This window comes from Ambystoma mexicanum, chromosome 2q (assembly GCF_040938575.1).
Source record: "Ambystoma mexicanum isolate Mex_15411 chromosome 2q, UKY_AmexF1_1, whole genome shotgun sequence".
NCBI classification, from domain to species: Eukaryota; Metazoa; Chordata; class Amphibia; order Caudata; family Ambystomatidae; genus Ambystoma; species Ambystoma mexicanum.
Genome location: NC_090924.1, coordinates 467237459 through 467261911, shown reverse-complemented (window position 1 = coordinate 467261911; position 24453 = coordinate 467237459). Strand labels below are relative to the sequence as shown.

The window sequence follows — 24453 nt, the reverse complement described above, 5'->3', positions numbered from 1 at the left end:
TAATCAAATAAATATAATATAACAATATAAAATAAAATATAATATAATATACAATAAAAAAAACATGTGTGTCGGGCCTGAAGTTAAAGCTTCTAACAGGCCTGTGCGTGTTGGGAAGGAGTGGGCGGGGCCAACGGGCACCGCAAACACGAACTGCACACGTGGCATGGGGGGGCCGGCCGACTGGGGGCGCCAACTCCAGAGGTGAAGCGAATTACTCGCAAACAAGCCCACACGTGCGGGTGTGAAGCAAAACCTTCAGACAGACCCGCACATGCAGAGTGCATGGAGTGGGGGGCGCCCTCCAAAGGCCGCACCAATAATAAACCAACAGGCCCACACGTGGCGGGTATGAATTAAGGCCTTCGCCAGACCCGCGCGCGTAAGGCCTGGTGTAACACCAGCGCTGCTAAAGTGCACGAAAACCTACGCGCGACGGGTCTGAAGCCAAAGTTTCTGACAGGCCTGCGCGCGTCGGGGTAACAGAAAAAAGGAAATAGCGCTAACAATAAAGCAGCAGCAACAAGAAGCCAAGGAAAACATTTTTGTAAATGAAAGCAGTAAGCATTTACTGTAAAACAAAACACTACCTCTACACAATAATGTAACATATAATAATATACATAGTGCCAACTACTGACTAGCATGCAAGGCACAATTATAAGGAGTGATTTAGCTGTGGTGTCAGCAGCAACGAAAGAGGAGTTGGGATTAGAGTAAAGGACATGTATAGAGGAGGGTCTTTGCTCATTGTTCATCTGGACCGCATGGCATGTCCTCCATGTTGGATTGGGGGAGCCCCCCTTACATTGACTCTGAACTTTATTTAGTTCTATTATTTAAACTTTTTTGTTTGTAAAAGTTTTTTCTTTGCTGCTGTGGTTCAGAAGTAAAGATTGTTATGCATAATATGAAGCCTCCTGTCATGCCATAGAATTCACAAAACATTGTGCATGAGGCATACCACTCTTGTTGTGTTTTTTTACTCCCTTAACATTATCACTTTGTACCCAATTATCCTCTGCCCCCAACTCTTCAGCCATACTTCATCATGAAAATACTGTATTTCGGGTTTTGGGCATAATTACTGGATTTGGGTTGGATTTCTTGACCCATCAAAAAATATTGACTATTGCTTAATCATCAGTGGTAATTCTTCGTGGTTACTGTACACTGTCTGCTGTGTTAACTTCGGTCTGCTTCTCATACTCGGCTCTTTCTCCCATCTCCGTCCCGTCAGCCATTCATTACTCCTGCCCACACTTTTCCTTCTTCTTCACCAGGCGCTGTGCTGGTTTGTCAGCCTGGGCAGGTTTATCTTCCATGTTCCGTGCTCTCGTCTCTGTTCTTTGCTAGCCTGTGATGTATTTTCTCAGGAAATGTCTCAGCGATGGATGCTGAGAGGTGTTAAACAAAAGAACACAGAAGGGCCGCTAAGCCACAAATACTACCTCATAAAAAAGTCAATAACGTATTGATTGGAAGATATAGCAGGAAAAATGAAAGAGCTGCTGGGCTGCAGCCGCAAATGTTCAATGAGCAGGGGATGGGGAAATATCTGTGTGGCTTCATTATCGGCCATATCCCAAAAAAATACAGATTACCAGATCTTGGTCTGTGAAGAAATCACCCTAGAATGGGAGCGTATGAAAGGCATTTCATGAAGAATTCACCAGAGAGCCTTTGTTTTTCTCTTTTCTTTCGCCTCCTAGTTTCCAGTCATCACATCACACCCACCTTCTGCCCCTGAAGCAAGAATTATGGCCTGTGTTTATTTCCTTCACTTTTGCGGTCTCTTTTCCCGTGTAAAGCCTACTTTCTCTGCGTCTTTCCTTTCTTTTATTTAACAAACTAGGCATGTGCATTCGTTTGAATGTTCACACATTCTAGATCGCCTTTTCCCTCATTTTGCCGTTAGGTTTACTTTACAATTTCGTTCCTGCTGCTTTCCCTAGTTCTTATTTATATATTTTTATTATAATTTTCTCTTGAACTTGCTTGTGTTATCGGAGTAGGTTAGGGAACCACAGAGAGCGCTTGCACAATGGCAGCCACTGAAATGGGTATGGTCTTCTGAGAGTACATTTCTCCTGATGTCGAAACATTGTAGTTCTAGGGGTGTGGCCATTCATTACATGAGGCGACACTAGTATTTCTCTCCATGTTTTACGAGACCTTTCAAGTTCCGGGTTTCCATCTTGGCAACACCACTGACTAAGGCTGTCTCCCACTCGTAGGCGGCCTTGACTGCCTGTCAATGGATCCACCGCCTTACCAGTGTGACATGGCTATCAATGGAAGAACGCATGCACGCCGCTCTCTCTTTCTCTGCTGCTTGTGTCATTTTCTAATATTCGCTTCTATATGCAAGGTTCTCCTCTGGTGTTTTTTCAGGAAATCACTACTGTCCTTTTTAAAAATCGAAGAGCATGTTCAAAACGGTAGTGCTGCAGTTACCTGTAGGCGGAGGGATGATAGCGTAATCATAATGAAATGCATGCAGTAGCAATCCATGAAACAAAGTTATGAATAAACCAATACATTTGGAAAGTAAGAGGGAGAAAGATTCAAATAAAGTGAGGTCAGAAAATTGGAAGCAAGAATTGGAGCAAGGTTCGCTGGATTGTACAGTACTTAAGGCATGCGTAGGAAGGACGTCTTACCATGTATTACTCCAGGCCAGAACCATCCTCTTTTCAGCCCACCAGCCAGGACGGCGCCAGGCACCTTACTTTGTGCCTTTCCTTCCTCACCTCTCTACCCCCCAGACACACACCTCCGGTCTGGGAGTTTTTTGGGACATTGCTTTTCACCACCCTGCCAGCCCACCAACAAGCCATCCACTCATTTATTTATATAAAGTGTGGCTGCGGACTCTCGCGTGGGTACCTTCCCAAAGAACCGGTCATTTAGCCCTGGTCGCTCTCACAGAGGGGCGCCTATGGACTCTTTTATGATATGATGGGAAAGGCTAGGAGATGGCGTGAAAACCTGGACATATGAAGGCAATACTTGCATGTTCTTTCGATTAAACTGACATTACTCAAACCACATGATGACATATCATCTCAAAATCAAATTTGCACTTCCTACATCAGCAGTGTGTAGCCCCAACCCCTGCCACAGCAGCAACCTCTGCATTTGCTTTCCTAGTGCCTAACATCTGCTTACAGTCAGAACACCTTGTACAAAATTAGCTCTTTTGATTTCATTGATAGACAATGACACATGTGAAGCAGTAACACAGACCTCTTTCCTGGATCTTAACCCTACTTCTCTTAAAATGTAGTTCCACATTTTCATTGCGTGCAGAGACTTCAGTTAAAAAAGAGAAGAAACGAGATGGCGCATCGTTGCCACCGATCGCCCAGCATCATCATGGTTGCCTTGTCAAACGTTTTGCCCACTTATGTGTCTAATATTTAGCGATAGAGGAGCCCTGCATAACTTTGACAACTCTTTCCCCATTGCTCATAATCCTATTGTGTGTCAATTACCATTTATTAAGCCAAACTCGGGAAGAGATGTAATGGAAACCACTCTTTTCCAGTCCCATAACACATCTTTCTCCATATCCCTCGCCCTGATTTAATACAACAATAACTTCTTTGTAGCAAACACGGGTTTGTGGGTTCTAGATAGCTGGGGTCCCTTTAGCCAGTGTGTACCCCCTTCATAGTGCCCTTTTCCTAATGAATCAGGTATATATTATACAATTCAGCGGGGTACGTGGAGATGTGTTCAATAGCCTAATCAATGGTGTCAACAAGCAGGAGTTGCTCTTGGAACACCGGGCATTGCTCTCAGAAAGTTGCTCTGAATTCAGTCCATACTCTGAGCTTTGATGTTTGGCCAGACTTCACAGCTATCCAACTCCAACCTGGCCACCACCCCAAGTGACTCACGCACGTGCCTAGTACAACACCTAATGGGTCCTGCTTGTAGCTGCTCTTCCTTTTTTGTGTGCACTCTTTGCTGTGGGGCTGTTAACTACCTGATGTGGCAAATGCAAAACCTAAATAGGAGGGAATGGGGTCCTTGCTCAACTACCTCAAACAAAAACGTTCACTAAGACTTACATCCACCACAAACAAAGGCAAAATTCCTCCCTCTTGATTCAGCCTGGGGTTTTGTTTCACGCAGTAATGTCTTCCTCTGTGCAGACGTATTGATAGGCCTCAATTCTTCTGCTGCGTTCTGGCAGTAACCTCTGTTCCTCTCCTTGTAATTACCTTGGTCCACGTCCTGCTGTGCAACCGTTTCCACCTCGTTATCGTCACATCCGTTCACCACATGGTTGTCACTAATTGGTCATCATTTGCTTCCTCATCTTGACTTCTATCCCCTTCCTTTTGAAACTCTTCAATTTCTTTGGACCCCACTTGACTTGCTTATATTTGGCTTGCTTCACTCGTTGCTCTCCTGGGTCTCTCCTCCAGCATTTGATATTTAGCTCTTCCAGTCACCAAGGCCTCGTCTGCAGTCTGTGTTCTTTGCACTGTTCTTGAGCTCCAGCCTTAGCGCTGTGCTCTTTGCAGCTCTGCTTGTTGTGTGTCAGCTCCAGCCACAGCTCCCACCCCTTGCACTATCTTTCTCCAAACAAACTCTTAACTCCTACACCCTCTTCCTGCCAAATTCCCTACCTTGATTACAGCCTTGACCCCCCCTTTCAGCCTCCCTCTGATCGAAGGGAACGCAGGTGTGCCGATTTGGTATGGGAAACTTGGGAGATATTTGTCTCGGGCCGGTCTCTGTGATTGTCAACACCACAGATTCAAGAACGGTGTCCACCATTTTGGCGTCCACCTCTCTCTCTCTGCCACGTGTGCACTTGTGGGAATGCTGAGGCTCCTTGCCTGGAGTATTTCTCTCCTTCCTCTCCAGGAGTGCTCTTGGTGAACAGGGCATCGCTCTTGGTGAACGATCTTGTAAATGCGTTCATGAGTCAGTCCATGACTTTGACCACATATGATCGGACGGAAGTGCATGCATGCCCTCTGATTCAGGGACGTACCTTAAAGGGGCTGAGTTCTCACTGGCAATCCCCGTCCTCCGGCACAAGGAGCCAAGAAGGCAGGGGTAGCTCGCTCTGTGTGATTACTGCGCCTACTGTTATCCTTGAAAGTGACCGCATTCATAAGCGTCTTTAAGTCCCCTTCAGGGCAAACATTCTTATGGTGGGTGGCATAGAAAACATACATTGCCAGTCCCTCCATTGTCATTCTCAGTTGTTCCATCATTGTGAAGCCTGTATCTCTTGGAGAGACTTTTCCAGTGTTCTCATGTGGTGAGCCCCAGTCTTACATGGGAAGTAAGTGAAGGTGACAAGGGATTCCTCCCCGTACCACACCCGAGCCCATCGTCAAATAGCTTGGGCAGACATCTGCCACCCTTGGCCACCCCATTAGTTGTTCCCAGAGCCAGGCAAAGTACTTTGTCAGGTAGGCCTTGTCAGTTGACATCCTGTTATTGAGAATTGGGGTGAGTATTGCCTATTGCAGGATGATAGGATCTTTCTAATTACATTATTCTCTCTTTTACTGCCTTCACTATCACTGCTCACCTAGTATGTGGACCCGCAGTAAATACTTTAGAGGAAAGGTCATCTTCCCTACAGCGTCTTTTTTCTTGGTCATTTCGGCAACCAGACATCAAGCCCACTAGTAGTTAACGTGTGTACTATGACATTGGACAAGATGTCATAAAGTGGCGACGCTGAAGAGGGACGCCAGCATTTGCTGCCTGTTTGCATGCAAATTCGTAACACATATATGGAAATCGTCTCTAATTTCTGAATCGTGCACCCCTTCAACTATCACAGAGTTATTTGGAGATCCCTAAAATATACCCCAGAGGTACAGACGGGAGTATTATGAAATACAAAGTTTCTAATGGCAGAGGTCCTCATGAAACAGATACTGTATCACTAGCGGGTCCATGAAGAGATTTGATAACCAATTAAGAACTGGGGCAGAGGAGAAATTGACACCGTTTCCTGAAAGTTAAGAGTTGGCCCGGAAGAATACAGCAAAGAGCATAATACTGTTTGTGCTGAAAAACACTCATGAGCAATACTTTGACTCAAATGAATAACAAAATATCCTCTGAATTGAGCAAGAGCTCATGAGGAGTGAACGAGGAATGTCCTGACAAATGTCTGTAATTTGTAGCCATTGTTTGAATTTCATGTTTCTAATGTACTACAATATATTTATTTGAAAGTAAGAATATGCGGACATATTAGATTAGCCAAAGAGACAGTAAGTAAGGGCACGATATGTTAACAAATTATAACTGGGCAAGTTCAGTCCCCTCTCTTTCGGTTTTTACTTGTAATACATTGTACACTTATTTTTACATCAATTCCCTGTCTGTGACTGACTTTAAATCTACAGAATCATCAGTGGGAATTCACTACTGAAAAATAGCAGGTCTGGCTGGAGACCCATTCTCATAATTTTTGACTGCAACTAGAGGTAAACACACATCATTGCAGTTGGTACTCCTAAACAACTAAAAGACCCGCAGTATTATGCAGAACACTTTTTCCAGTGCCTCCTACTAATAAATGAAGCATCACACGTTTGACCTTTTTCTGTAATTCATGCTAACATTTTCCAAAAGACCACCACCTATTTTCTCTCTGTGTGGCCTAATTGTACCCGTCTAAATCAAAAGTAGGGCTTCTTTTTGTTTCTAGACTGCCTTTGCAGTCCCTTAGGCTTCACTTTGTTTACTACTACATGTATTTGCCTCTTTGTTGACCTGTTTCTTGGTTACAACCATAGCTAGCTCTAAGACCAACACTGGTCTGATTATGTTCATAAGCTTGTATTATATGGCAATTGCTGCCGTAGTGGTCTTACAGTGCTGAGGCTCGTCCGGTTATTGGTATATTCTGAGAAACCTCATTCCTATTGTGGAATACTTTGAGAGACATGGGGATCCTGCTAGCCCTTCATAGGGCAATACAAAGTCTTTATAGCGGTAATGAGGCTGTGGTAAGATGGAGTGCCGATGGGAGGATGACAAAGACAATTCCCATCAAAAAGGGAGTACGCCAAGGATGCATACTGTCTCCAAAACCCTTTTGCCTCTTTATCAATGTTATTATTCCAAAATGTATGAATCTTCCCTGTGATGCACCAACTCTGGCCGGGGAAAATTGTCCAATTGAAATTTTTGCAGACAATGCAGACCTATTGGGCCTCATTACGACCCAGGCGCTAATGGGTTAACGGCGCCGTAAAAGGCTGCGGCGCCGTTAACCTATTAGCGCCTAATTACGAGGTCCCTTTGCGGGACCCGACCTTAACGGCTGGTGTAGACCAGCCGTTAAAGTAGGGACCCGCAAAGGGACCTTGGTCCTAATTATGGTGCCGCAATTTGCAGCACCGTAATTAGCGCCTTCCCCATTCCCATTGAGCCCTCTGGGGCAAAAATGGGAATGGGGAAGGGCCATGGAGGAAGGGGGATTTACCGCCCCGCCAACCTTGTAATGGGGTGGTAATTCCCCCTTTCTCCATGGCGGAGTCGGTAATTTACCGGCATGAAGCATGGTGCTAATAGCACCATGGTCTTCCGCCAGGGTCGTAATGAGGCCCAAGGTGAGTGGGGCGGTAAATCCCCATTTCCCATTTTCCCTTCCCCATTCCCATTTTTGCCCCATAGGGCATAATGGGAGTGGGGAAGGCGCTAATTACGCCGCCGTAAATTACGGCGGCGTAATTAGCACCATGGCAGGTTAGCGCCATGGATTTTAACGCCTGCTAAAAGCAGGCGTTAAAATCAGAATCAGGCATTAAGGGTTAACGGTGGCGTTAACCCTTAACGCCTGAGTTGTGGTTTGGAAAATCATCTGCTTGCATTTGAAGGATTTTGTGATTGCAATGGGCTTTCCATTAATGTAAATTAAAAAACAAAACATGATTTTTAGGAAAAATAGAACTAAGGGGCTCAATGAAATTAGACTAAAATTGAAAGCGGAGCCTGTTGAACAAGTAACAGAGTATGACTATTTGGGGATTTGCTTCACAGAAAAAGGCAATTGAACTCTCCAAGTGATCAAAGCAGACATCACACTTAACCGATATGGCGGTGCCATTGCAAAGAGTGCTCAGGATTATGGTAATGGGCCTGTTAAGGTATCCCAAGAAGCTTATTCTGTGCAGGCCAGACAAGTGGCCTTATCTGGGGCAGAACTGTGGGGAGGAACAAATTGTGATAGGCTATCTATCATTGAAAATAAACTATTAAAAATCTTTTGGGCCTCCCCTATAGCACCCCAAATATTCCGGTCTTCATAGAAGTTGACATGCAAAGAATCGGGTTCCTGTGTAGATCAAACCCTCTCTTTTACTAGGCAAGAGTTTGGTCTTCGCCGGGACTTGCTGTGTATAGATCTGCAATTGAAGATATTCTCTCACAGGAGGGTGGCCGATCGCTCCTCTGGATGAAATCATTTAAAGTGTTCTTGTACTCACTTGGTCATTGTGACTACTGGTTTAAACCCCAACTAATTGACCGTGGTGCAAAATCAAAGATCATGGTAGCTTTGGCAAATAATGAAGTGAGTGTGCTTATCAGTGACGTCCTAAGCAGTGAGAGGGGAGGAAAGTACTGGGAGTGTAAGCAGACCTTTAGCTGCGAAACTAATCTAGATAATGACATTTTCTAGGGCTCTGTATCTAAAGCTTGGGTTTGGAACATTGCCTCTGGCAGAACTATTGCACAAATGGAACTACGGCCATTCCAACAAATTTCCTATGTGTCAAAACGAGATTGAAAATATAACCCACTTTTTATTATTTTGTCCATTCCACCGGAGTACCACGAAGAGATGCCTAAAGCCCTTCTTTATAAATAGATCAATAACAACTGTAAAAAAGACACTCTAGTTAGTACTATGCACTGATTCAAGGGATGAATAGTGTTGTGCATTCGGTTGTGAACTATTTGACGAGCACATGGAGGGTTAGATCCCGTTTTATTGCCTGTGACCACTAGGGGTGCTAATTTGTCCACAGGTCTCCTTCTGTATTTGAGAAAATAATGATCCCATTCATTTGCTTTTATTATTTTCTGTTCTTTGTATATTTATGTGATCTTAAGAATGAAGCGATGCACTCTGCGAGTAATCATGTGATTGAGTTTTACATTTTCATAATTTTATGATTCCATTGAATTGTTACATATTATGTAATTCGTTACATTGGTGTACCAATGATTCTTTCTGCCAGCCACTGTCATTTTTAAAAAAAAGTTTCTCTGTTGTTCCTTTTATGACTCGAGGATCTAAATAAAGCCAAATTGACTGACTGAGTTGTGTGTATAAAGGCTCTTGCAGGCGTGCTGGCTGAGTCGGGGATCAGTGCTGGTTGGCAGAAAGAATCCCACATGGGAAGCTACTGAACATGCTCCTCCCCGGTCACACACACATATATAATATATATATATATATATACACACACACCACCACATGCCCACTCCTGCATGCACACCCTTTTGCATACATTCAGACTTGTAGAGATGCGTAATCATGTGCTCCCACAACTCTCTGTGCAGACACACACACAAACACACTCACACACCCTTCAATGCATGCTAATACAACTGCATAGGCACACAAAGACAGACCTCTGCATGTGTTCACCACACCCACAAATACACTCACAAACTTCCCCAAGCACTTATTCCTGTGCTCACGCACTACTTAAACCCTGTCACAAAGCACTTGTGGTATAAGCATGATTCTGACACAAGGTTAAGTGCGACAGGTACTTTTTGTATGCACACTCTTTCAACAATTGTGGGGCCGTAAAGGGGAAGGAAAGCAAGGGGGGCCAAGATAACCTTGAACCTGGAAGTGACTCCCCTCATTGGGGCAAGGATTCCCATTCTGACAAGGAACTCCCGTTCTAGAGAGCATTGCTTGCCCGTAAGTGAATTGAAAAGACTCTAGTTACTTCTGTTTTGAATACTTCTGTTTTGAAACCACCAAACAGTGACTGTTCCTCTATCTCTTTGGTTTCTGGTAATGCTGGATCTCCCCTGAACGCCACAGTCAAGGAGCATGAACAGAACCCTCTTATTTGTGATCTCACTTTGGATTCACCAAAAAGTGACATTTCCTCAAACTCTTTGGCTTCAGGTAATGCTGGATCTCGCCTGAGCACCACAATCAAGGAAGAAAGACACACCCTCTTTGATCCTGATGACATACATAAACTCAGGAAGAACTGTTCAAAGAGAGGAATCTCCTATGAAGGGAGGAAACTGAATCCTACGCGGGGGCAAAACTGTTTGGAGAAGATTTCCTAGAAAGGCAGAGCACGCTAGACTGCGGTGCCAGTGGTGACAAAGAGAGCAAGCGCAGCGCTGGCCGAACGCTGGAAGGTTGGTGTCCCACCTGACCCAAGAAGCCAGGGTCGGAGGGAAAGATGGAGACTGGGGAAGTTCTTTTCCTCTGGTGGCACGACCATGAGAAAGCCGATGCCAAGACCAAATCACGAGGAGAGACCAAATCCCCAAGCTCCATGCCTGAAAAAGGTTAGCTGCTGAGAGAAGCGGCACCAGGGAAGCAAACGCTCCAACGGAGAGACTACTGCTGAGAATTCCGAACACTGTGAAGCAAGGCTGGGGAAGCCTACGTGGTTTCGGGAACTGAGAAACCCGAGAGGGTTATTGGCTTGTGTGAATCAAAGCAAGAGAAGTGCAAACACTTTGTACCATGGCTGGGCGAGCCTGTGAGGTTAGAAGAGTCTGAGAAACCCGAACAGGCAAGTGTCCTTGTGAATCAGAAAAAAATACATGAATACTAGAGGCGCAGTCTCTTTCCAGGTTACTTCATATCTTACACTATTTTGCAAGGGGTCTTGTACTTGGCTAAACCCCAGACCTGGTGAGACGCGACTCCATGGAACAAATGTATTGATTGTACCAACTACTTTCCTTGTTCACCATTATAAGATGTCGCCAAGTTAGACCAAACCTTCCAAGCCAAGGTTTTTGAGGAACTTACTTTGAATTAAGGTTGGGAAAGCTGACAAGGTTACGGGACCCTGAGAAGTCCTAAGGGGCACGCGCCCTATGCGAACCTGCTTGATATCAATACGAAGACATGGCATTGAGGCTGTGAGAACCAGCGAGGTTACAGGAACCTGAAAAGCCCATGTGCGCAAGCGCTCTATGTAAAGTACATGAGCTGAGAGCGAACAAATGTGTCAGAGAGCCAAATGACTTTGGGGAGTCCAAGAGCCACAGACTTGGTATCAAGGGACTTCTATCCAGAGGAAACATCTTTTGTGATTAACATCATCCTCTGCCAAGAAGACGTGAACTGTTGTCTGACATTGAAGAACTATTTTTCCAGGTGTTGGGCAAGGCAGAAGAAGCCACAGGCAGAGGCTATAGGCCCAGCCTCCTTCTTTCTGTTAGGTTTTATTTCTATAGTGGGAAGACCAGTTAGATGGTTAGGATTCGGACAGAGGACCTTTTGCTTTGGACATTGATGTGCACCCCTTAGTTATAGTTTTGATAACTTCCCTCAGAGAAATGGGGCAAGTCAGGAGTTTTATTTTATTTTAAGTAGAACCACTTTGAACATGTCATTAATTCATCTGACTCCTCCTTCTGGTTCACCACACTCCCCTCCTCTGTTTACAAGATACTTTCTTTTTTAAAGTGCAACTTAAAATCGCCAGGATGGCCTTTCTTCCGATTGGTGGCAAGCAAATGCCTTTAATTAACCTTTATCTCCTGTGAAGGTGCCTCTTTGAACTGGGTGTACGATGATGCAAAGCCAACCCATTGAACAACTTCTTTTTACACACTCGTACGCTTTCCAAACACACTCTTAAGTTTTCCAAACAAATGTTGGGGACATTTATAACAAGGGCCAGAAATAATTGAAACCAAAAGTGTGTGTTGGGCCAGAATTACAAGTTCCTCCAAGGGGGTGTTAAAGTTAGGGAATCCAGAAAAAGTCTCTAAAAAAATCTCTTCAGGCCTTTCTCTTGTGTTGCTCGTAGCCTGCGTCTGTTCTTTCAAAGGGCTACTGTCTTTTCACTTGAGTGTTTGCGGTGCTCATGGTCCCCAGCTAGGTTTAGCTTTAGGTATAGGCCAGCAGAGTTGACGTAGCGCAGAACTCTTTTCAGAGAGCTTTTGGGCAGGACACAGGCTTCCAACACCTTCTCAATCCTTGGTCCTGGCACTACCTGTGCCCAGACTCATTCTTGTTTTGCACCTCTGAGTCTCAACAGAGCCTCATGCCTGGGGGACCACATGCTATCTTTTCTGAAACCTGTCTGCTGGCTCTTCCAGGACCTCTGCAATTCCTTGCTACCTGCATATAGCTCCATCAACCACTCTCAAAAACTCCTTAAGCATGTATTACCTTCACTCCTCAGATCTACTCTCTCTAAGCCTCTTCATTTACCAGCCTCCTTACTTTCTCCTCAACCTCCTCCGCACTTCACTTCACCTCCTCTCTTAATCCTGCTCTCTCCTAAACCTCCTCTGCTCCTCTTTTCATTGGCCTCCTTTCCTCTGTCCAAGTCATCTCCTGCTCCTATCTCTCTGATTGCCAACTTTCTGTAAGCGCACGCAGTCTCATTCTCATAGCTCCCGCAGCCCTGCTCTCCCTGGGCTCACTTATGCCGCACCTTTTCCTCTTTCCATAAATTGATCTCCTCGTGTGGGTCGGCATGTGTATACGATTGCTGCTCTCCCTGCGTGATTGGTTAGGTTTGAATAACTGTTTCAACTAAAGGCCTTTTGATCCAAGCCTCCTGTATTACCCAAACCGAAGTTATTCCATGCCGGTACACAACTTTATTTTCAATCCGTGTTCTGCACATGACATAGAAACACATGAGCTCTAAAAACTGGAGCTAACGGCCCATCATGATGGTAAGTGGTGTTACCACTGTTAGCAAATACATTTTTCTGGCACTGAACATACAATGTTTTTCCACTACAGGGCACGCAATACAAGCCCCCCGTTCTTGACGCTGCATGCAGTGCATCTCATTTAAGTTTCATTGCTGACCTTATTAAGAGGGCCAGATGCTTTGCCTTGTTCCTTTTGATAAGACTCTGCCCAATGATTTAGATTTTGGGATCTGCAGGGCATACCCCTCTGAGCACTCACATAACTGTGCGCAATCACACGTTCATGAACGTGCAAACTCTCACCTCTGTATGCATACACCTCATATAGTCTGTTCATATTTTCCTAGTTGCTGCAGATGATTTTTAAAAATATTTATTTATTGTTCACTTGTTAGGCGTCTACACAGCAAGTAAATACCATTTCAAAGCGCCCAAGGGGCAAAGGGAGGGAACAGGGTGTGAAACACATTAGTAAACACAAAAAAATTACAAAACAGTCTGGGGGAAAAAGGACAAACCTACTATGCCTTGTGAGTATTCAGAACGTGCAAGTGCAGCAAGTAAGAGCGAAGGGGGAAAGTGCTGAAGTGTCCGTGCTCATGGGTGAGCCACAAATAAGTGCATGGTAGAAGTTCATGGTGAGGAGAGTGCTACATGGCCAGGGGCCTCGATGGGTAGGTGCGAGCCTCAAAGGTGGAGTGAGTGCAAGGGCAAGTGCTGAGGGTAGACAAGAGCTTGGACGATTGGGAGTGGGATGTCAGGAGCCCAAGGATGCATGAGGGCCCAGGACACGAATCACAGCAACTGTGCAAATTAGTAGAGGAAAGAAGAAGGGAAGGAGGAGGCAAAGAGGAAGGTCTTGAGGAGCTTCCTGAATTTAAGGAAGCCCTGCTCAAGGCGCAGAGCTGTTCCATAGGAGGGAGCCAGTGGAGAAGAGTGATCGACCACCTACTCTCCGTTTAGCGAAATGCTTTATACACAGTTGGTGCCAGAGGAACGTAGAGGTCTAGAAGCAAAGTATTTAGTGATATAAAGTTGAAGATAGTGTGGTAACACCTCTCCTTTCAAGAAGCTGGTTGACCTGGCAGTGTAGTGGAGGAAGTCCATCAGTGCAAAGTACATCAGTCTCCAGATTGAATATTTTCTATATTCAGTCTGTATTACATTTAACCGTACCATTGCTTATTTTGTAATAGACATTGTCTTAAGATGTGAGCGGCTATGAGGATTGTAATTGGAAGGAGCCCTCGCCACAAAACCCTACCCCCAGCCCATCCAAACTAACCACCAGATCCATACAAAAAAGGTAGCAGGCGCCCCTCTCTCGAAAGAACAAGGCATGATAACCTGTTCAGTGGTTATTAACCACATTGAGAGTTCGCAGCCATTGCTTTTTGCTCACTGTACCTTCACAGATGGGAAATATCCATTTGCATATCAGTCTTTGTCCCGCCCACAAGGGCAGTCCAGCACCGAAATGCTATGGCAATTCCTCTCTGAACAAGAGTACCACCAGCAACCCCATACACGTGTTTCAGCCTTGTTGGGCATCATCAGTGAGGTGAAGCTGAGCCTCTCTAAGCACAGTGAGCAGGGAGTCCACGTCTGGTTGCCCCCAGGTAGCCTAGGGTGACCAACCCCAAGTTCCTTTCAAAAATAGAAAAAAGGTAGCGGGCGCCCCTCTCTCGAAAGAACAAGGCATGATAACCTGTTCAGTGGTTATTAACCACATTGAGAGTTTTCAGCCATTGCTTTTTGCTCACTGTACCTTCACAGATGGGAAATATCCATTTGCATATCAGTCTTTGTCCCGCCCACAAGGGCAGTCCAGCACCGAAATGCTATGGCAATTCCTCTCTGAACAAGAGTACCACCAGCAACCCCATACACGTGTTTCAGCCTTGTTGGGCATCATCAGTGAGGTGAAGCTGAGCCTCTCTAAGCACAGTGAGCAGGGAGTCCATGTCTGGTTGCCCCCAGGTAACCTAGGGTGACCAACCCCAAGTTCCTTTCAAAAATACAAAAAAGGTAGCAGGCGCCCCTCTCTCGAAAGAACAAGGCATGATAACCTGTTCAGTGGTTATTAACCACATTGAGAGTTTGCAGCCATTGCTTTTGCTCACTGTACCTTCACAGATGGGAAATATCCATTTGCATATCAGTCTTTGTCCCGCCCACAAGGGCAGTCCAGCACCAAAATGCTATGGCAATTCCTCTCTGAACAAGAGTACAACCATCAACCCCATACACGTGTTTCAGCCTTGTTGGGCATCATCAGTGAGGTGAAGCTGAGCCTCTCTAAGCACAGTGAGCAGGGAGTCCACGTCTGGTTGCCCCCAGGTAACCTAGGGTGACCAACTTTTAACCACATTGAGAGTTCGCAGCCATTGCTTTTTGCTCACTGTACCTTCACCAGATCCACCTCTCCTGCATTCTGCCCTCAAGACCACTGTACGTAATTTGTAAAAATGTGTAAATACTGGCCTTAGGCTGTCAATGTTAAAAGATAGTTATTTTTTCTAGTCCTCATTTTTTTTTAAAATTTGGTTTTATTAGTTTTGAAAGAACATTAAACAAGAGAAAAGAAAACAAATATGAAACAAAAAAAGAATACCTTGCGTGATACTTCTCCATTAGCACATGGTGGGTCTGTAAAAACAGAACATAACATATCTTTTGAGTCCCATAGTGTGGCAATAGTTCCATGTTTCTGGGTGTATCACAACAGCCGTGGGGTTCAGCCCACTCCCACCCCCCTCTCTTACTTGGAATAGCATACTTCATATGGACAGTCATATAACGTGATTACTAGAAAGGCACAGTGAACACAGTTCCAGTGTCTGGCAACACCATTGTCGATTAACATGAGTTTCGTTCCCTCCCTTGATGTCATTGGGTTTTGCGTTTCGAGTCAGAGTCTTGAGGGTTCCTCCGGTTGGGAATCAGAGCTTGGCGTAATATACTTATTCTTAAAGTCCATCCATAAGGCTTTGCATGTGGCCATTTTATTGTGTAAGGAGGCGGTGATTGTTTCCATCAAGTAGATGTTGGAGGCCAAATTGATCCATTCACTCTTTCGTGGGGTTATCAGAGATTTCCATTTGATCACTAATAGGGCTCTCGCAGCCAGCAGTAGTTGGGGGGCTAAGCCTTGCACCCTGGACCAATCGTCTTTGTCCCTTTCCAGGCAGAACAATATAAGGAAGGGGCCGGCTTCCCTTTGAATCCCATCTATTTCTTTGATCCAACCCAGGACCTCATCCCAGAACACTTTGATAAGCGGACAGCCCCACCACATATGCCAGTAATCAGCATTTTTGCCGCATTTCCTCCAACATCTCGGGCTCATTGTTTGAGACATTCTGGAAAGTCTGAGAGGATCAAATTGCCACCTGTGTAGGAGCTTGATTGCATGGAGTTTATATTGGCTAGATAGGGAGGTCCTGGATTCAGCCCTACACATCATGGCCCATTGGTCGGAGAGTATTTCTTCTCCAAAGTCTCTTTCCCATCTGGCTCTCAGGGGGTCTGTGGTACCCTCCCCCGCCACTATTAACTCCCGCTACATTACGGAGATAAGGCCTTTCGTTTCGGATCTGGAGTCTAAGAGTTTTTCAAATGGGGTAAGGTCTCTCTTGAGCTTTTCTCTCCATTCAGGCTTCGTCAGTACGTCTTTTAATTGAATATACTGTAAAGTAGATATGGTCCCTATCCCCAAGGCTTCCGTCAGATCTGGTAGCGTAATGTATGCATCCTTTCTTTGCAGCTGGCCCACCCTTTCCAGGCCCGCTTCATACCATAATTGGAACCTCCCCACATTGGGAATATGATTGTTTGCACCGGGTGACCAGAAGCGACTAAGCAGGGATGGCCAGGTAGTAATATTACACATTTATCTGCCATTTCCCCATATGCTCCATATAGTGCTCAGTTTGGGATGGCCTTTAATGTTCCTTTGCACACTTTTATATGGGGTCCATAGCCATTCTGAAACTGTAGCGGGGGAACAGATAGTAATTGTCCATTTGCACCCATTGAAGGTTCTTATGATCTCTAAGGTGTGGCATTAGAACAGGCAACTGTGCTGCTATGTAGTTAGTTCTCAAATCGGGGAGCCCTATTCCCCCCTTGTCTTTTGGGAGTACCAGTGTATTATATGAAATTCTTGGGTTTTTCCCCTGCCAGATGAATCACATCATGATTCTTTTGGTCTCCATAAAGAACCTTTTAGGTATCTCGATTGGTATCATTTGGAAGGGATACAGGAATTGGGGAAGGCATATCATCTTGATGGCATTGATGCGCCCCAGCCAGGAAATCGTAAGTTTACTCCATCTTATAAGATCATCCTCAAATCGCCAGATTAATGGGGGGAAGTTGGCTTCATAGAGGTCATTCAGGATACTAGTGATCAGTATTCCCAGGTATTGTAGGGTGGTGTGTTCCACTTTGAGGCCTAGCGGGAGGAGCCTGACGTTATTCTCTTCAGGAGATCCCTGAACCCAGAGAACTGGCCGTATTCATCTATTAAGTTGAGTGCGTGAGGAATGGAATTCATTGGGTTAGTTATGTGCAAAAGAATATCGTCTGCGTATAGTGCTGCTTTATATTCCACCACCCATAATCGCATTCCTTCTATATTGGGGTTGTCTCTTATTTCTTTGTGCTAGTGGCTCGAGGGAGAGTGCAATTAAGATGGCAGAGAGGGGGCATCCCTGTCTGGTCCCACGGTTCAGTTCGAACCATCGGGAAAATTCTCCATTCACAAATATCGATGCCATGAGGGAGGTGTAAATTGCTCGTATCCCATCCCTAATTTTCAGGCCTATCCCCACTTTCTGTAGGACTTTGCCCAGAAACCCCCACTCCACTCTATCAAAGGTTTTCTCTGCGTCGAGTGACAGGAGGGCAGGATCTCCGGGGAGGTCATGAGCTGCATGGATAAGGTGTAGTGTTTTGCGCATGGTATCGGCTTCCTGCCTCCCGAGAATAAACCCGACCTGATCAGGGTGGATCCAGCGGGGCATCAAGGTCTCCAATCTTGCACCAGCACCCTAGCATAAATCTTGGCGTCAAGATTAAGGAGGGAGATAGGGCGGTAGGATCCGCAGCGTTTGTGGTCTCTCCCTTCTTTGGGAATCACCGTTATCAAGGCTTTTTTAAAAGAGTCTGGCGCTACCCCATGTGTCAGAGCTCAGTTAGGAAAGGTGTTAGTTGGGCACTAAAGGTTTTGTAAAAGCCGGCAGTGTAGCCGTCTTCGCCTGGAGATTTCCCCACTGTTAGTCTTTTGATTGCATTTTGGATCTCCTGCTCAGTGATTGGAGACTCAAGAAGCCTGGCTTCTGTGTGCGTTATTGTGGGCATAGTGATTGAGGATAGGTAGGAGATTATATCGGATTGGGGGAAGGGTCATTTCGGAGGTATATAGGTTTTCATAAAAGCTGGCGAAGCATTCAGGTATTGGGCGGGGAGGGCAAGCTGGGGGGCGGAGGTCTCTATTATGTCCATCACCTTGCGTTCCGCTCTCTGTTTCCGAAGTCTGGCTGCTAGTAGTGCATCGGCCTTGTCCCCCTTTTCATAAAATTTCTGCCTGAGGAATTGCAATTTGCGCACCACTTGGTTGTGTTCTAACAGCCGTAGTTCCACTCTTTTTCGTTGGGCTGCATCTATTTTATCAGGATCCACCTCTGAGCTCTTCCTTACTTTGTCATCTAGCTGATGCATTTCGTTGCGGAGTCTATTCTCCACAATTTTCCATTCCCTCTTCTTAGAGGAGCCTTCACGCATTAGTATGCCTCTCCATGTGGCCTTCCCAGCCTCCCAGATCATTTGTTTGGAGACTTCCCCATTGTTGTTTGACTTAAATGAATGTTTTGTGGGGATTCGATTAGAAGGTGAATCCACTTTCAGTGGGGTGCAGAGTTCTCCACACGTCATTTAGCTGATACAGTTCCATAATAGCGGACAGTTCAGTATGGTCCCCTCTGTATTGATTTCTCGTTTCAGGTTTACCTGGCTTCCAGTATAAGGACGGATCTGCCCATTGGTTGAAGTCACCTCCTAGAATAACGTGTCCTACGGCTTCTAGCATTATTTTAGGGATCGTTCTCCCAAGGAATGCGGTTTGTCTGCTGTTAGGTGAGTTAACTGTGGCAATCGTGACCTGTACTTTGGCAATCCTCCCCGTTATCAGGAGGGCTCGACCACTCACATCAGACCATGTCTTTTCCAGTTCAAATCTGGTTCCCTTCTTGAGTAAGATTCCGACCCCTCCCTTCCTGAGTGGACCAGAGCCCCAGAACTCCAGGCCTCCCCGCCTTCCCAGGATGATTCGCTCTTCGCCCTTTGCAAATTTCATCTCCTGGAGGAGAAGAATGTCTATATTTGATCTGCAGAATTCTCTTTGCACCAATGACCTCTTAGTTGGTGAATTTAAGCCATTTACATTAATGGTCCCGACTCTGAGGAGAGCCCTGCTTTTAGTCTTGTCGGTTGTTGCCATCATTGGCAGGTTTTAGAGGAGTTGCTCACTCTCGGCGGCCAGACAAATTTGCGATTCCTTAGTGTCATATAATTTTGTGTATATTGAAGTAATCTAGATGATGCTAGTCCATTTTCCAAGTGTCTGTTACCCTTTCTCTCCTTTTCCCTTTCCCTCAGGAGTTGCTGAGGCTCAGACAAGCCCAGGAACTGAGGGTGCTGCATTGGCAGCTTTTGACGGCGTCCGGAACTGACTTAGTGACAGTGTTCTGTCCATTGTCGGATCATCAGTGGGGACCGTTACCTCACGGTCCCAATCAAGTATTCCATCTCAACTTAAGGGTGAGCCCCTATCCCATTCCCCTCCACCCCCCAACTTCATGTATTTCAACAATAACAACAATAAGCATACAAAAGCATAACATTACGTGCATTCTCAGGGTCGTCCTGCGACAGTTCGTGCCCCCTCTTACTTCAGAGGGGTGCTCATCATCTGACGTCCCTGTGTCACTTGTCTTCCAGGGTTTCCATCTCAGTGGGGTCAGTGTCCTGTATTTCATCCATAGACGACAATGCATGGGTTCGCAGGATTCAGGAGGCATGCCCTCATTTTACACCATCAGGTGTGTTGTTAGGGCGTCTGTATTTTCTAGATCCTTTCACTCTTTTTTGCCTAGGGCCCTGGAGTCCCCATTGCATTCCAGCACGCTCATTTTCGCCACCTTCATTGTCTTTCGGACCTGTACCCAGAAGGTCGGCAATGCATTCCCTGATGTCTTCCTCTGATTGAAGGACGATTTTCCTGCTTCCATGCTCAAAGGTGAGCGAGAAAGGGTATCCCCATGTGTATCGTGTGCCCTGGTCCTTGAGCCATTTTGTCAAAGGGCTGCAGAGGCGTCTTAGCGCTAACGTGAGCAAGGATAAGTCCTGGAAAATCGTAATTTGGGCTCCTCCCATCGTGAGTGGGCCGCCGGATATGTCCTGGTATCGGTGGAATTTGGCCAGGACTGACCGGGGACCACCAGGCGGTCCACCAGCTCTGTGTATTCTTTATGTTTAGGGTTCATACATTTCTTCATCTGCTGTTAGGATTTTTTTGATATCATGGATCGTGTCTTTGAGGTCCTTCTCGGTTTCACCTTCGCGTTCCGGAATTCCAAAGAAGCGTAGGTTGTTCCTTCTTTCTCTGTTTTCTAAATCGTCCATTTTGAGACGCATCTCCTCTTCCCTTTTCTCAATATTTCGTATCCTCATGTCCATTTGAGTCTCAAGGGTGTCGATCGAGGCCTGATTGTTCTCGACACCTTCCAGCCTTTCCTCAAAGCTGTCCATTCTCTCGGTGATTTTATCGATTTTACCACCATGATTGGCGCCCATGTTTTTTATCTCAGTTAGCAATGCGGCAATGTCCCCCTTAGTAGAAGCAGCCTCTGCTTCCGAGGTTTCCATTGACATGGTGGGAGTGTGACGGGCGACCGGGGAAGGTGGGGCGTAGGCGAATCTGGCAAGTCTGTGTTGTAAGTTCATAAGATGTGTCCGAGGTCAGAGGAGGCACAGGCCCCTGGATCGGGGGCCTTACCCTCTTAGGAATTGAGTGGGACCTTAGGAACAGGGCAGACCCGAATATTTAGCTTGACACGTGACTCGATGTGAGACCAATGGGGTCTTCAGTGAGGATTCCATAGAGCCAGGGAGCCAGTCTTCTGGTGGGTGTACGCAAAAAAGCACCCTGTTGGGGGGAGGGGGGGAACTATATTCTGCTTTGATACATAATTTGTGCTGAAATTGCTATGTATCGACAGCCTCAGAGACTGCAGGACTCTTGTGGAGGGGAACACATGGCAACAGTGTAGTAGTAGCATGCAGTGTACAGGGGAGGCAATAAGTGAATTGAAGAGGTTTCGCCTCGTGCGGCACGCGGATGATTAGGGTGCACTTTTTATAACAGTCTTTTCAGGACAATGTGCTGTCTGGTGCCACTTAGTGCGAAGGTTATGATGATCTTCAGTACGGGGTGCCACTTATCTCCCCATTAGTCATCATGAGGAGTCAGGGATTGAATCAACGTGGTATTTGGAGGAATTCATACACTGTGCCAATTGGGGACACTGAGGCGTTGTTAGCCTTCATAGGGCTGAGTTGTTGGGGTTCGTGCCACAAGGCTATGGTCCCTCTCCCTTAGCCGGAGGCGGCTTTCTCATGTGTGGGAGCGCTCAGAGCGAATACCCAATGAGGGCTCTGGTGGGTTTTGAGGCCCAGGAACCCAGGGGACAGTGGTAGGTGGGGGCAACAAATATTCTTTCCTCCTCTTCGGGCACACCACCTTGACGCTCCCCGGGAGTGACAGATCGCCTGCAGGGGGGCCGCGAGCAGATGGTTCGCGGGCGCCTGCCCGCGCTGCGCCTCACTTCCAAGGGGCGCAGGGGGAGCGTTGCTCGGTGGTGCACCCCACTCTGTGGGCTCGCGGGGAGGCTCCTCACCTGGTTCCGCTACAATGCGTTGGCGGTCGCCGGAGACACGGCGTGTCGAAATCACGCTGTGAGTTCTCCTCGCGGCCCCCACCCTCCTCCACGTCTTCATGGAGGAACTCGAACGAGCAGGCGATGAGAAAGAGGAGGCAGGGGAGATTAGCAGAGGGACCGCACAGGCCGCTCGTCCAGGCCTCGGTCTCCCGTAAACGCCACCGCTGGGTAGCTGCGTTGTTCAGCCCAAGTTTCGGTTTCGTTTCGCGGGCGCTGGGAAGCACGGTTTTTCGGACGTCGATTTCTCGGCTTTCCCGTGGCCGATTTAGACCGTGTTTTCTCCTGCAAGTCGGGGGGGTCTTGACAGATCAACACCTCATTTTATATCTCGGGTGGGTCGTGAGACGGGGGCTCAAATTGTCTCAGGGACCTGAGGCATTGGAGCTCACACGAAGGCTGAGCTCATCCGTGTGCCCCCTGGTGGCCAGTTATGTTTTCATTCTTAACCAGTCTATGCTCTCTTTTACTGCCTACTTTGTAAGTCATGTCTTTTCGAAATGACACCCGGTTCTTCAATACATCCAAATACTTAATTCTTTGATCTACTTTTGTCCATGCCATACAATATTCCTTTAATTCCTCTTTCTCATAGTACTGGGATTAAGCTGATTCTGGAGATATGTTAATCATTTGAATTTAATTTCTCCTTTTTTGTGTGGTTGCTCATATCATTAAATGCTTTTAATGAATGTTTGTAATAGGAATGACGTTTACAAAATTCCAATCTCTTAGGCAAGATTTAGCTTTGTCTGTGCTTCTCTAGTCATCGACCTGCCCTTGCCTGCTAATAGTGTGCTTGTTCCTGCTTTCTTTTTTACTTATCATGGTGTTTATGCATGTATATATATATAATTTATTCACAATTGGAGAGCTCCTACGGTCCCATATATTACATCTCAGCAAGTAATTGGCACCTTTTGATACATGATCAACATATCCTACGGTGCACATTGTGAACCTATTTGCAGAGAAGGAGGCGACAGGAAGGGAACAAGCCCTCACTCTCTTCAGTGAGGTCTCAGCTTTGGGCAGAAAGCAAACTGCTGCTAAAGTCATGAATGACTATGATGACATTTCAGTTCTTAAGGAACACACAATATGTTAAAAGATAGAAATAAGCAAGTGGTGAGAGGAACATTCCCACCAGAACCATATCAATGTGGGTATGATCCCAATGGGATTAAGAATATTATCCACCACTTCATTCGAAGACCAAGACCCCGAAATGCTGGAATGGGGGGAAGCTACCAGTGGGTTCTCCATAGAATGTCTTAATAACCGCATTGAATATGCACATGCGGATCATGGCGAAGTATTGTTGAAACTGGCTGAAATAGAGGACAAATTTACATCAACTGAAGAATGAGAAAACTATAGATAAGTATGGAGATCCATTTAAGGAATTATGAAGAAGAAATAAAACAACTTAAGCAAAGCAAATTTTTAAGGAACAAAGAGGACCATGAGAGTGGTTGAGTTTATACTTTTGCCAGGCGCTTTGATGCCCTTAGAAAACAATTCCAAATGATGAATGAGTCACAACTAAGACAACATAAGTCTGATGTGCAAAGCAGCGACAATGAGGAACCTTCAGTCATACTCATTTTTTTTAGAAGAAATGAGGTTGCTGTGTCAGGACAGAAGGACAAGCAACAACACAAAAATCCAGAGGAAGAGGGCATGGCCGGGGATAAGCTCTGGGGGGAAAAATAAACCACGGCAAAGGAGGAGGGACAGAAGAGATACAACACATTTGGGGGAGAGATCAACGTGCTTTGGCAAGCAGATATAAATACCATAAATTTGGCTAAAAAGAACAACGTTTTGAATTTATCTAATCTCAAACTAACTAAAGACCAACAAAGAATCCTGAGTTTGGGTCTCAATTTGTGTGCCATATCACAGTTCAACTATGTTAACATCCACATAGATTTTGACAAATATATGAGAAAAATTTGGTTAAAGAACTTTTTCATCGTTAACCCACCGAAAATGTCACGCCATATATCGCAAGGTGGTTTAAACGGACATTATGATCCATGACAAAGATGTTGTTGGAGACTTGATTCATTTGGACCTGGCACTAAGAACTGATGTAGTTATTGACAGCATCAATTGGGAGGAATATGACATTAATGTGGATAGGCATGAAAACACCAAATTGAAGGTAAAATCAAGGTTCAATCCACACTCACAGCCGCACAGTCATATTTAGACTTTCCAAGGGTTGGTTGTTAACGACTTCAAGAAATGAGGAGGAAAAATTTGAAAAGAAACACAGGTGACTTGACCAAAAGGGATTGCATCATTCTTCATGAATTACAAAGCATAAAATATTACATCATTAAGCCCTTGGATAAAGGACATAACATAGTCCTGATGAATAGATCAGATTGCATCAAAGATTACATCAAAGAAGCATATTGTCAAATTAATGATGCATCTTGTTATGAAAAATTTGAGGGCAACCCTTTATGGGAAATGGAAAGGACATTGGAAGACTATTTTATTGCTGGCTGACTAAATGCATCCTGGTTAAAGATGATGAGGGGTTTTTGTT

At 45.6% G+C, this 24453-nt stretch overlaps 1 protein-coding gene across 1 annotated transcript in view; it reads left to right on the top strand.

The window, feature by feature from the left end:
• The window catches only part of SDK1 (sidekick cell adhesion molecule 1), a 2988580-nt gene that overhangs the window by 1227650 nt on the left and 1736477 nt on the right, over positions 1–24453 (top strand). The gene's annotated exons all lie outside the window — the stretch shown is intronic.